General features: G+C 45.1%; 1 protein-coding gene and 1 long non-coding RNA gene across 3 annotated transcripts in view; one reads left to right on the top strand and one right to left on the bottom strand.

Annotated features, from left to right (window-relative positions):
- LOC309495650 overlaps positions 1-4098 on the bottom strand; it is a 6258-nt gene extending 2160 nt beyond the window's left edge. Inside the window, exon 1 of the long non-coding RNA XR_014204756.1 lies at positions 1149-4098. This is a non-coding gene — a long non-coding RNA (uncharacterized lncRNA). The remainder of the gene's footprint in view (positions 1-1148) is intronic.
- Positions 1-14055, top strand: part of LOC309495590 (MSL complex subunit 3-like) — a 520390-nt gene that overhangs the window by 59851 nt on the left and 446484 nt on the right. The window lies entirely within an intron of this gene.

Raw genomic sequence — 14055 nt, 5'->3', positions numbered from 1 at the left:
ACAACAAATCCTTTAAATTTAATGATATTCAGAACAGAACAAGAATGAAAAAAATATCTATAAACAAGCCAAAACGAAATTATTTCGTTGGGCTCACCTAACTCTCTCATTCGAATACATTTTTTGTTCCATATTCGCTATTTATTTGGATGCTAAACTATTATTTATTATAGGCTTCTAAGAAAAAATGAAAATGATTATCCCCCCAAATTTTCAATATTTATTAGGCTTCAAAAAATATAAAAACTTTTAATTTAAGTGAACTTAAAACAAACCTTACATAAACCCATTATAAATGTCATATTTACCTGTGCCTTTCCTGTCTAACAGATATGAAATATACAGAAATTGGATAAGGTTATCAAAACATTCCGCACTGCATAAATTATAAACTAAATATAGAGAAATCCGTATTAAAGCTACACGCATTCTTTAGTCAAGAGCTGTTAGTAATTTTCTCCGAGAATTAGCTGCTGCCACTTTAGGACCAGCCACAGCTGACGATCTCACGCATCCCATTCTCTCACTACTCTTTACTTTCATTTAAGATTTTATTTAACTCATTTAAGACTGTTCTTGTGAGGATACTCGACAAAACGGACATTTTGGCATACATGTGTGTTGTTCGTTCTAGCGCGAAAGAGAACTTGATACTGGCGCGCGTCTATCTGTGGGTCGTGTGTATGTGTGTGTGTATTATAAAAGGAGGACATTTACTGACAGCGCGTTCTCTTTTGTCTTGTCGCGCATGAATGGTTTAAAAGCATTTGCATGAATAAGAGCGGGATCATATAACGATAGCTTAGTCACCTGTTGTTGTTTCTGACGTTTCATCGCCTGTGCCGCAACCGCGATACCACGGAGGAGCAGGACCGAGCCTATGTCGATGCGCGCGCGTCCGCGTCCGGGAACATCGCGTGCCGTCTCGGTTTCCTTTCCGTCAACTTGTTTGTGAGGCGCCGCGCCTCACAGAAATGAACCAAACTCAGTTGTTTAAATAGCCATATTTCGCGTGTTTCTTTTATATAGGCCTATAGACTATGATTTTATGAAAACAAATTTTGTTTTTTAATTTAATTATATTTTCCTTAAATCATCCTGGCGACCCATTTTTTAAGGTGGGTCGCGACCCAGGGTTTGAAAACCACTGCTCTAGTACTATATAAATTACAAAGGTTTACATTACAATATAAATTGGCATCTTTATTTCAAACGACCCGACCGACCGCGACCCGAATATCATTAAAAATATTTTTGGATGACTCGTAACCGCGGGTAACCGCGGGTGACCGCAGGCACCCGCTCATTTCGGATCAACCCGCGCATCACTGCTACGCATAACAGAACTTAAGGGAACTTTCAAGTAATTAAGGGAAAATACTTAATGACAGCCTTAAAATTCCTTAAGTGGACCCTTAGTTTTTTTTCTTGCAACCCATGTTTCACTAAGGGTACCCTTTACCGTATTACTAAGGGTTTTCTTAACTTAAGGGCTTTTATGCAACCGGCCCAGCTGGTCATAGGTCTGTGCAGAGGAAGTAGCACCATATTTGATTTGACTGGAATGAAAACGAAGTTTTAAGGGATAGAAGTACAGTGTGTTCAATGGATTGTACTGTTGTTCAAGATGATGAAACGTCTTCCTGCAAGACTTTTGATACACAAAAACTCAAACTCATAGGATTCGAAGTAGTGCATCAACCCTGACTTAGGGTTGATGCAAATCATTGCCTTATTTATATTAACATTGTAGCAAATTAGCTCAAAATGGAAATATAAATAATTAATAGAATTAGGGGCCAAGCACCGAAGGTGCGTAGGCACCTATTGTATCCGTTGGCGTACTCAAAATTATTCTTTTTCTTCCAACTGGGTGTCTATGGCAGCCCATAGAACCGATTGCGGGAAAGTTGTAATGGTTTGACATTCTGACAGAGGACAGTCCCAACATTAAATACACAAATTTTGGTGTGTCTAAGTCATTTCCTTTAGCGCCACCACCTGTCCAAAGTTTTACTCATGTTTACGCTAATAACTTTTGAACCGTAAGGCCAATCAACCAAAAACAATTCTGATTCCTGAGCTCATGACGATTCGATTGCACCCTATGACTTCATTTTCCGTCATAAAAATATGGCCGCCATTTAGAATTTTTCGAAAAGGCTACTTTTTCGAACTCGTCCTAGACCTTTGTCTGATTTGCACGAAAATTGAACCAGATCATCTTCAGGCAGTGGTGACAAAAAGTTATGGAATTCAAGTTGATTCATCAAACCATTTTCGATAAACCCACGAACAAATTTTACGTAGCGCTTGCAAAAACAGTCGTAAGGCTATATCTCCGCAACGGTTTATCGTATTCAGACCAAACTTGGTACATGTACTCACAAGCATGACTTGAGGCTTCAGGTGCAGCGGAGATATGAAAAATGGCTAATTTTGCTTATAACTTCTGAACAGTTTGTCCAAAAATCATAAAATTGCTCTTGTTAGATTTAGGGCAACATGCCGAGTCTACTGATATCCAATTTTACAATATCGGCCATTTTGGCTGTCGGCCATTTAGAATTTTGTGCTAAAATGCTGTATTTTAAGAACGCATGAACGGATTGTTATGAAACTTGGTATGGGTCATCAGCACGATGTCCTGAAGGAGCATGAGAAGTTTCCAACCAGCGCCACCTAGTGGTCAAAAGTTATAAAAAAATTTCCCAAAAGGCTAATAACTTTTGAATAAATCTGGATATTGAAATGCCACTTGTCTTAATAGATTCCTTGGGTCAAGCCGAGAATATAAATACCAAATTTTCCTTATTTGGCCGAACTTCCTGTCCACCATCTTGATTTTCATTCAAAACCTATTTTTTCGAACTCCTCCTAGACCGTTTGTCCGATTTTCACCAAAATTTAATCGTGTAATCTCCAGACTGTGCCAACTAAAAGTTATGGATTTGTGTCGATAGACAAAACCGTTTTCGTATAGCGCAGCAGCAAAGTTGAGGCATGATGCCAATAGGACTATTCAGGCTTTATCTCTGCAATGCCTTGACATATTGACACCAAACTTTGTATGTGTCATTGTCACTTCACTCTGACCACATCACATCAGTTTTGTAACTGCGCCACCTATTGGTCGAAAGTGATAATCAATTAAATCATATTTTTTATTACTCTTTATATGATTTTTTCCAGCCATTTTGCCTAAAATCTTCTTTGAATGTCTTTAATTGCTCATTGTTGCAGTTGGTCTGACACTTTTAGACATGTCTTGTCGTCTTATTCTGCTTGGTCCCGATAATTGCTGCTTGCAGCTATATTTAATATTACAATCAGTTAACCTGTTCGTCCAGCAAACACTCAGTATCAATCGTCAATCAACTCTCAGAAATAATATTTTTCATGGCCACTTAAAAATAACTCTTTCTTAGTAAGTTGCTGTGATCGTTAAAGGGACTTTGATTTTCAAGCAGTGGCCAGAATCAAAACTTTTTCAAAACACAAATGTTTTATTTAGCTAAATCACAGACATAAAACTAATATAAACGAACGCATACACACAATCACACATACATGGGTAAAATGGAAAGTGAAAGTGACTGAATGAAGCTAAAACGGAGACAGGGGAATGAAGCTATGCAAAAGAGTCAGTTAACCACCTGAACAGAGCCATCAGTTTTATTGCTCAAAACACCTACTTAACAAGGGGTCTACAGCTTACACTAAACCTCTGTTTACTTTAGTATAGTTGCAATGCTATAGCCATTGAACAAGCCTCCGGATGCAGTCTCAGAAGAAAGTCTTGATGGTTCAGTAGTTCGATGGTGAGGGTTGGTCCAGGGTTGAATGAGGACAAACTTCAGCTGTGTTGAAAGAGTCCTCTCTCCAGACCGGGGAAGTTACAACAGGACTGCGCACCGGGGCAACAACCCCACAGTGTCGCGGTCGGGCTGGATGTTTCCAGTCCTTTTGGATGTTTGCCAGAAAATGGAGCGCAACTGGAAGAAAACAAAACTAGATTTTTTTCACATTTCATGGAAAGAGAGCACGATTGTGTACAGAGAGGCCTTAAAAACTGATAGATCTGCTTGTTTTTCAACCCTCTTAAGCCCCTTTCACACAGAGATTCCGGAAAATACACGGATAAAGTGACCCGGGATTTGACCCGGGTTCGTTTGATTTTGGTTCATTCACACTGCCAGTGATTTTCCGGAATCAGAGAGTGCGTTCACACACAACCCGTAAAAATGCCGTAAAGACACGTGACATCGATGTGACTTGTAATCTCAGCAGCGTCTTAAGTTTGCTTATGAGTTGCGAAACCACGCTTGTGCATTTTTTTCTCTGATTCGATCATAAAATTGCGCTTTACGTACCGTTTCACAGCTGACGAACGATCCCGCGCTTCAGCGTCATCACTACGACACGGCATTATTACGGCTTTTGTTCACACAGCGCGCGTTCCGGGACTGAACACGGCAATGTTACTAGGTCCCGACCCGGCATCGATCCCGGCATAAATCCCGGGTCGAGTTTGCGTTCACACAGAAGGCGCTCTGGCAATTTGCCGGCAATTTGCCGGGTTCAAAGCGCTGTGTGAAAGGGGCTTTAGATGAAAATAAACATAACGTACTCGGTTACTAAAGTAACCTCGGTTCTCTCTAGAAGAGGGAACGAGTACTGCGTAAGTATCTTACGCTAGGGGAAAATCCCTTTTCCGCAAGATATTGAAGCCAAAAAATGATCCTTAATTTGTATTATTGTAAAACGCGTTGCGGCAGCATACAGACATAGGCAAGACAGCTCGCGTTTCTATTGGCTGTTCTGCGGCAACTGCAGCAGCCTATCGAGCGAGGCCTAGCGTGACGTCAGACCCAATGAGGGTGCTTCGCGCCCACTGCGTCACGTCCCGCCGAAACGGGCGTGGCTTAGGCCTATAAATCCGGCTCGCAGGCAGCTGATAATCTGGGTTTTCATCGCCGAAGCAAACCAGAGCGTGTGCATGCACGGCAAGATACGCAGTACTCGTTCCCCTTCTAGAGAGAACCGAGGTTACGTTAGTAACTGAGTACGTTCTCTTACGAGAGGTCTCTCGTACTGCCTAAGCATCTTACGCTAGGGGACCCAATGTAAAACGCCGTGCGTGCTGGGATCTGACACCAAAGACCCAGGGCGAAAGACCGGGGTTCATATAGTGCACAATCACCAAGGGAACTCACAGGAAGTCCGGGAAGAGGGAGGGGCGGAACCGCGCTCTTCCACATATAGCAGCGTCCCTCAGACGCAAATTACATCATACAGACAGGGCGGAGTACGGCCTGAGCTGATGGAAAATTGTGGGTCTTATTCATTTGCCCATAAGCATTTTATGGTCGATCAGCGAACATTAGTGTTGTTTTTGGCGGCCTGTTTTAATTTTAGTTTTAGTCTAGTCTTTGTGTCAAGCTGTCGTTTTAGTTTTTATTAGTTTTAGTCACGTTCATACTCTTTTTAGTCTAGTCAAGTTTTAGTCAACGAAAACTGATGACATTTTAGTCTAGTTTTAGTCAACGAAAACTGATGACATTTTAGTCTAGTTTTAGTCAACGAAAACTGATGACATTTTAGTCTAGTTTTAGTCGCAAAAACTGATGACATTTAAGTCTAGTTTTAGTCAATGAAAATTGTATTTTAGTCTCTTTTAGTAATGCAATTCTATTTAACCCAGTCAATATAGAATTTCAAACAAGGTTATCTTATTATATTTAGTATATTTAGGGCTGTGACGGTGGCAGTTTTTTTTTTTTTTTTTTTACCACCGCGGCAATGGACCAACTACCGGCGGTGGTTGGGGGGTTATTTAAAAAATAAAAAATAAAAACTCGTTTTATATTTCCACACAAAGACGCGTGATATAGCCTATACTCTGCGCTCTGAGAGGGATGTGGGACACGAGCAGGAAAGAAACCATCGATCTCTTCATGATATCTTCGTGTTTTCTACTTGATGTGAATTGGTCTGAAGAGCGAATTTTATCCTCCACAAGGGCGAGATATTTAGGCTATGTTTGAGATTGCGCTGCCAGAGAAAGTGAAACTAAAAATCACCCGCACGTGTGAAACGCGTTTTACAACTAAACTTGACGCGCCCTGTCTAATATAACAAGCACAAACTGTGTTAAAAAGAATTTGACGCAAGTACAAATGTAGGCTATCTGTCCTACAGCGTTTTTCTACTTTACCACAGTAAATAATACGAATATAATAGGCCTAATTAAAAGCGAGCCAATGAAGAAACGTTTATAATCCCTTTAGAAAATGGGTGAGACGTGAGTGAAGATTTGGGAAAAGAAACAAGAGATTCCATGCAGGGATGAGTCACGATTTTTGGATATTCGATTAGTTTATTTAATTATAGAACATCGAATAGGTTGTGCGATTATTCTCTAAAATAAAATCTCCATGTTCTGGTGCTGATGCGGTGACGCGTTCATGTAACCAGAGACGCTGCCAATAACATACAGCTGTCACAAAGAACCGGCAAAAGTAATGATTATGAATGTGTCAAATATATCAATGAGACATTTTAATAGAATAACTAATGGAGTAATATTGTTAAATTCGCTGATAATCGGGTGACCAGGTCGCAAACCAGAATTTAAACCCGACAAAGCTATGGGTTCACGGACAACTCTCTCATTCGTCGTCGTGACGTTATAACATTTCGTCTCGTCTCGTCTCGTTTTGGTCAACGAAAATGAAGAGACATTTTAGCATAGTTTTTATTTTGTAAACCACATTTAGTCTCGTTTTTATTCGTCAACGATATTGCATTATACATGTATTTTAGTCATCGTCACATGACCAGCATTTACGTCTCGTCTCGTCTCGTTTTCGTCAGGTGATAACGGTTCGTTGACGACAATATTTCGTCATAATTTTCGTTGACGAAAGCAACACTAGCGAACAGTGCTCAGCGAGCAGTGCTCAGCGGACACAGTATTCTGAACCGATAGCATCAGAACAGACAGTACTGGTTTATTTAGACCGACAACAGCCTGGCCTGTAAGGCAGGAACCTCTAGGTTATAAAACCTTATAAATGTAGACGGGGAGGCCCAGCCTGCCGTCATACATATATCTTGCAAGGCAATCCCACTTGACCAGGCCCACGATGAAGCCATGCTTCTCGTGGAGTGCGCTCTGACTCCCAATGGGCACTGCATGCCCTTGGAAGTGTACGCCAGCGCAATGGCGTCAACTATCCATCTGGATAGGCTCTGTTTCGACGCGGCTAGTCCCTTGGAACGTCCGCTGAACGAAACAAAGAGCTGCTCCATCTGTCTGAAGACAGATGAGCGAGACACATAAGCTCTTAATGCCCTGACTGGGCAAAGGAAGCTCGCGTCTCCTTCCTCGTCAGACACCGGTAGGGCTGACAGGGAAATGACCTGCGCCCTAAACGGTGTGTTGAGGGATTTTGGAACATAACCGTGCCTAGGTTTGAGTATAACTCTTGAGTCATTAGGCCCAAACTCCATGCACGTCGCGCTTACTGAGAGCGCGTGTAAGTCCCCTTTGCGCTTCACTGAAGCGAGAGCCAGAAGAAACACTGTCTTGAAAGACAGGTGTTTAAGATCAATTGTCTGTAAAGGCTCGAATGGGTCACCTTTCATGGCTTCCAGTACCGTAGAAAGGTCCCATACAGGGACTGAGGGAGGTCTGGGAGGATTCAGTCTCTTAGCTCCTCTAAGGAAGCGGATGACTAAATCGTTCCTTCCTATTGACTGACCAAGCGTTATTTTTGAGAACGCTGCTATGGCCGCCACATAAACTTTGAGCGTGGAAGGGGACCTGCCCTTGTCCAACAGCTCTTGTAGGAAGGAGAGAACCTCCGTCACCCCACAGTCTGGGGGCGACACGCCACGAGCTGTGCACCAGCTGGAGAACACTGACCATTTCGAGGAATAGAGACGTCGCGTAGACGGAGCTCTAGCCTGCGTGATCGTGTTTAACACTCCGCTTGGGAGGTCAGCGGGTACCCGTTGATGGCCCAAACATGAAGGGACCACAGCTCTGGGCGCGGATGCCAAATCGAGCCCTTGGCCTGAGAGAGGAGGTCCCTCCTCACTGGCACTGGCCATGGGGCAGTGCTCGCTAGCTGCATCAGAACTGGGAACCAGGGTTGGTTTTTCCAGAACGGCGCTACGAGTAGCACTGAGCATCCTTCTTCCCTGATCCGTTCTATCACCTGAGGCAGTAGAGAGACGGGAGGAAAGGCATGGAGTGGGCGGCGGGGCCATACATGAGCCAGCGCGTCCCTGCTCTTGGAGAAAAATTCCACACAGTGAGCGTTTTCTTGAGACGCGAACAGGTCTACTTCCGCTCTGCCGAATTTCTTCCACAGCAGCTGGACTGTCTGTGGGTATAGAGACCACTCGCCTGTCGGAACATTGTTCCTGGACAGTCTGTCCGGTCCTACGTTTAAGAGCCCTGGCACATGCGCTGCTCTCAGCGAGAGCAGGTTGCGCTGAGCCCACACCAGGAGGCGTTCTGTCAGCCTGTGCAGGTTTCGGGACCTGAGGCCGCCCTGGCGATTTATGTAGGACACCACAGACATGTTGTCCGAGCGGTCCTCGTATTTGGGGACAAAAACGCGTCAGCGCGTTGTCTACTGCCAGCATTTCGAGGCAGTTTATGTGTAGAAGCTTCTCCCGTTCTGACCATTGGCCGAAGAACGGTCTGCCCTTGAGCAGCGCTCCCCATCCCGAGGTGAATGCGTCCGTAGACACTACCTTCACACTCGAGGAAGTCCCCAGGCTTACACCTGATTGGTACCAGTCGTTTGCTTTCCAAGGTTTCAGAGCTGCGATGCATTTCTGATTGACCTTGAGACGAAGCAGACCGGAAGCCCACGCTCGGCGCGGCACTCTCGCTTTCAGCCAGAACTGTAGCGGGCGCATGCGAAGCAAGCCCAGCTGAAGTACTGATGATGCTGAGGCCACAAGACCTAGCATCCTCTGAAATTTCTTGAGCGGGACAGATGCGCCGTAGCGGAAAGAGCTCGCTGCGCGCTGAACGTCTAGTACGCGCTGTGGTGACAGTCGCGCTATCATAGACAGCGAGTCCATTTCTGTGCCCAGAAAAGATATTATCTGCCTGGGGGACAGAGAACTCTTCGCCCAATTGACTCTGAGACCCAGATTCTCGAGGTGATCGAGTAAAATGGTCCTGTGCTCTATGAGCACCGAGTGAGATTGAGCTAGAATCAGCCAATCGTCCAAGTAGTTCAATACTCGCATGCCCTGTAGTCTGAGGGGTGCGAGCGCTGCGTCCATGCACATCGTAAATGTACGGGGAGCTAGGGACAAGCCGAACGGTAGGACTGTGTACTGATATGCCTGGCCCTCGAAGGCGAATCTCAAATATCGCCTGTGACGTGACGCTATCTGTATTTGAAAATACGCGTCTTTCAGATCTATTGACACAAACCAATCTCCTCGGCGAATCTGCGCGAGGATTTTTCTGGTCGTGAGCATTCTGAACTGTCGCTTCGCAAGCACTCTGTTCAGTTGCCTTAGATCTAGTATGGGTCTGAGACCCCCGTCTTTTTTCGGTACCAGGAAGCTGTATAGCCCTCCTTCGCTCTGAGCTTGAGATAAGGGCTCTATGGCCCCTTTGCTCAACAGTTTCGAAATTTCGGCTCGAAGTAGGTGTGCTACTTCTGTTTTTACCGTGGTTTCGACGCGCGTCGCGTTTCGACGCGCGTCGCATAGCGGCGAGGGCGTCGGCGAGACTGTAGCGAATAGCCTCTTTCTATAATGTCTAGCACCCACTTCGAAACCCCGGGTAGCCTTGCCCATGCATCTGCACGAATGGCTAGGGGTTGAATGCGAAGCGCGCTCTGGTCGCTCAGCGACAGAGGGGCTTCAGTGTGCTGCAACATAAGCGTCGCGCTTATGACATTTGAGGCAGGGGGCGCGCTGATAACAGCGGGCAGATTTCCCGCGCTCGACTCCTCTGCGGTGGTCAACCGAGAGGGGGAGGGCTGGGCGAGTCCCGTAAGACCTGTCATGTCTATGTGTGAATGTGGGCGCGGGATAGCGGGCACATTTACAACACTGAGAGCATTGTCCGCCTGAGCAGAGCGAATGCACGTTGGTTTCGTTTTTACAGAAACCTTGAGACATGCAGAACGTAGTGTTTGTGGGCACTGGGCAGTGGGCACATTTACCACGTTTAATGCGCAATCGATCTGGGTCGATTTCATGTGCGCGAGCCCTGTGTGACGGGCTGTGTTTGTGTGTAGGAATGAGCAGTGGGCAGTGGGCATTTTGTCTACACTCATAACACCATCGGCCGTGGCCGGGACACCAGAAAATACACTCTATGGGATTTATCTGGGTAGCCGTAAAAGCGGCGTTTGTGTGCAGGCAAGCGGGCTGTGTCGCCGACTTGTTTACTGCAGAATACACTGGAACAGTCGCATTTACTGGAACTGAACGAGCAAGAAGTTGTCATAGAATCAGAGAGCGTCAACATGCTGGCGTTTGTTTGCAGGCGTGCGTGTATTACAACTGGCTCGTCCACTTCAATATTGACATTTCCGTTCGCCTGAACTTCAGAGGGGAATGAGAAATGTGTGAGAAATGGAGATCGGTCCAGCCGCAGCTGGACTAGGAACACTCTCTTTTCTCCTTTCGCCAGTGACGCACAGAAACCATAGAAACGGTGTTTGGGTGCAGGCGAGCGGGTTGTACAACACGCTCGTTGGCTGCAAAATACACATCTGCAGTCGCCTTTTCAGGGAACTGACAGAGCGAGCATTGACGGCATAATTTTATCTGCCGGTAGACCCGGGATTCGAACACGGGTCTCTCGCGTGAAAGCCTGAGAATCTGCCACTGGGCCACAGGGGAAGACACATAGGCATTCAGTTAGTGCGAGTATTATCAGAGAGCGTCAACATGCTGGCGTTTGTTTGCAGGCGTCGTGTATTACAACAGGCTCGCTCACTGCAATATTGACATTTTCAGTCGCCTGAACTTCAGAGGGGAATGAGAAATGTGTGAGAAATGGAGGTCGGCCCGGTCGCAGCGGGACATAAAACACTCTTTTCTCCTTTCGCCAGTGACGCACGGGAACCATAGAAACGGTGTTTGGGTGCAGGCGAGCAGGTTGTACAACGCGCTCGTTGGCTGCAAAATGCACATCTGCAGTCGCCTTCAGGGAACTGACAGAGCGAAGCATTGGCGGCATAATTTATCTGCCGTTAGACCGGGATTCGAACACCGGTCTCTCGTGCGAAAAACCTAAGATTCCGCCACTGAGCCACAGGGGGGAACACAAAGGCTTTCAGATGCACGAGCATATAAGAGCGTCAACATGTTTTCTTTGGCGTTTGCTTGCAGGCGTGCGTGTATTATAACAGGCTCGTATGCTGCAATAATGACATTTCCAGTCGCCTGATCAGGGAACTTAAAAATGTGTGAGAAATTGAGGTCAGTCCGACCACTATAAACACTCTTTTCTCCTTTCGCCGGTGAGTGACGCGTGAATGGGGTGCAGGGCCAGGGTAGCTTTCTTGTACGTAAAGAAAAACTAACCCCGACCGTCCGCTTCCCGCCTCCCTTGTGAACGGCGCAGTTTGCACGGCTCGAACAGAGGGAGAGAGAAAGCTAGCCCCGTGACCGTCCGCTCCTGACATCCCCTGTGACCGGGGGGGGGGGGGGGCAGGCAGTCTCGGAGAAGGATGGAGGAGCAGTCTCGGAGAAGGATGGAGGAGCAGTCTCGGAGAAGGATGCCAGGTGAGTCCTCAGAGTCACCATAGGCAGTAACTAGCTCGCAGTGAGGGCAGTCGCCGTCAGCGAGCGCGAGAGCTGCGTGATCCTCAGGAAAGGGGCGTCTTGAAAAAGACGGCGCGGCTTCTCTCCGGATCCAGCGACGCGAGAACTTCGCTGAAGAGATGAAAAATCAGATATCAGCTGGCTGCGAGCCGGATTTATAGACCTAAGCCACTCCCGGCGGGACGTGACGCAGTGGGCGCGAAGCACCCTCATTGGGGACCTGCGCTAGGCCTCGCTCGATAGGCTACTGCAGTTGCCGCAGAACAGCCAATAGGCACGCGAGCTGTCTTGCCTATGTCTGTATGCTGCCGCAACGCGTTTTACAATAATACAAATTAAGGATAATTTTTTGGCTTCAATATCTCGCGGAAAAGGGATTTTCCCCTAGCGTAAGATACTTACGCAGTACGAGAGACCTCTCGTAAGAGAACCCTTGGTGTTTCTTTGAAACTGGCTAAATTAACGAAAAATAAAGCTTCAACCCCAGACATTTCCAAGCAGCACAGCAGTAAAGATTTTATGAACTTCTTTACTTACAAGATTGATAATATCAAGGAGAAAATTATAACTATGTAACCGTCTACTACAGTATCGAATCAGGCAGTGCATCGGAGTCTCCTTGAGGAAAAATTTGATTCATTCACTGCTAATGGAGAGGAAGAATTTTATTGCACCTATTATGACCCTTTTCACAAGATGTAAAATAAGTCTCTGATGTCCCCAGAGAGTATGGATGTGAAGTTTTAGCTCAAAATACCCAACAGATATTTTTTTACAGCATGTTTAAATTGTCATTTTTTGGGGCTCAGAAAAACGCGCTGTTTTAGTGTGTATCCCTTTAAATGCGAATTAACTGCTGCTGCCGGCCCAGGGGGCGGAGCCTCACTAGCTCGCGCTTCAGTCAGGACAATCTCATCTGATAATATCAGAACAGAAACTCTCAGTAGCGTGTTCATTTTGACTCGGAGTCGGACAATAATGCCCACAGCGCCAGAGAATATATACTGTATGGAGATTAAACAGGTATAGTTTAGCTTAATTATGGTTATAACTTATTTGTCATCTGCTTTTATCCACTATTAATACAAGCCTGCTGTAGCAGACCTCGTCCGAATGATGACCAAAATATACTGATGAGTTCAATGAAGTTTATTGTACATCACACAAAAGATGAAGCGTTAGTTTTACTCCAGAGAATCACTGTAAGAACAGCTAAATAAACACTAGGGATGCACCGATTGGGAAATTCTGGGCCGATACCGATACCGATGTTTAACATAACAACTTGGCCGATGGCGATGCCGATGTTTTTTCTTTTTGTTATTTATTCCTTCTTTTGTGCCACGGAAACATACAAGTCTTTCGGCTCTTGATCACACTATTAGGGCTGGTCCGAATACCATTTTTTGAGATTCGAAGCTTCGTTAGTAATGAACATCGAATATTCGAAGCTTCGGAGAGAGAGGGTGCTGAACATATTCTTCTCTCTAATAAAGGCAGGAATCTCTATGTGTCTGTATGTCCGTTTGCATTTTTATTATTTCGAGAACCGTTCATCCAACCGACTTCACAAGGGAGTGCAGTGTCGCATTTGGTGCAATATAGACAGACACGCGAGACGCGACACATTCAGAATTAATAAACTTTTAGTAAGCTACAGAACAGCGCGAGCAGGAAGCGGCGCACCTCACGCGGGCAGGGCTTATATGCTCCGAGAACGGACACTGGACTAGTGATATAAAACGCGCACACACACAGGTCTGTTCAATTAAGCAATACTTTTAAGGTAGTCTAATATTTTTCTGACTAACAAATTACTGACACAATAAAGGGTAGATTTAAATAAAGAAAAACGAAATAGAAATAAAGAAAAAACCAAATTTAAATAAAGAAAAAACGAAATTTAAATAAAGAAAACCAAAACTTAAATAAAGAAAAACGAAATTTAAATAAAGAAAAAACGAAATTTAAATAAAGAAAAACGAAATTAAGTTAAATTAAAAACGAGATTAATTTAGATTGATAATAACGGGTAAAAAGACTAATACATTTTGTTTCTATTATTCTATTTTCCACAATGTCAAAGCAACGCAGCTTAACCCAAAACACAAGCTCGGGCATGCACTTTCTCTGTATGAACGTGTCTCACGCAGGCAGTGTGCAAACTCCAACCTGTTAACATGGGAGCCTAAATAAAAACGGACATACCACGCAGCTGAGACGCTCACGCCACGC

Source organism: Leuciscus leuciscus (assembly GCF_965113295.1).
Source record: "Leuciscus leuciscus genome assembly, chromosome: 3".
In the NCBI taxonomy this organism is placed as follows: domain Eukaryota; kingdom Metazoa; phylum Chordata; class Actinopteri; order Cypriniformes; family Leuciscidae; genus Leuciscus; species Leuciscus leuciscus.
Note: the sequence above shows the minus strand (reverse complement) of the source record. Positions and strands in the feature narration are given on the sequence as shown.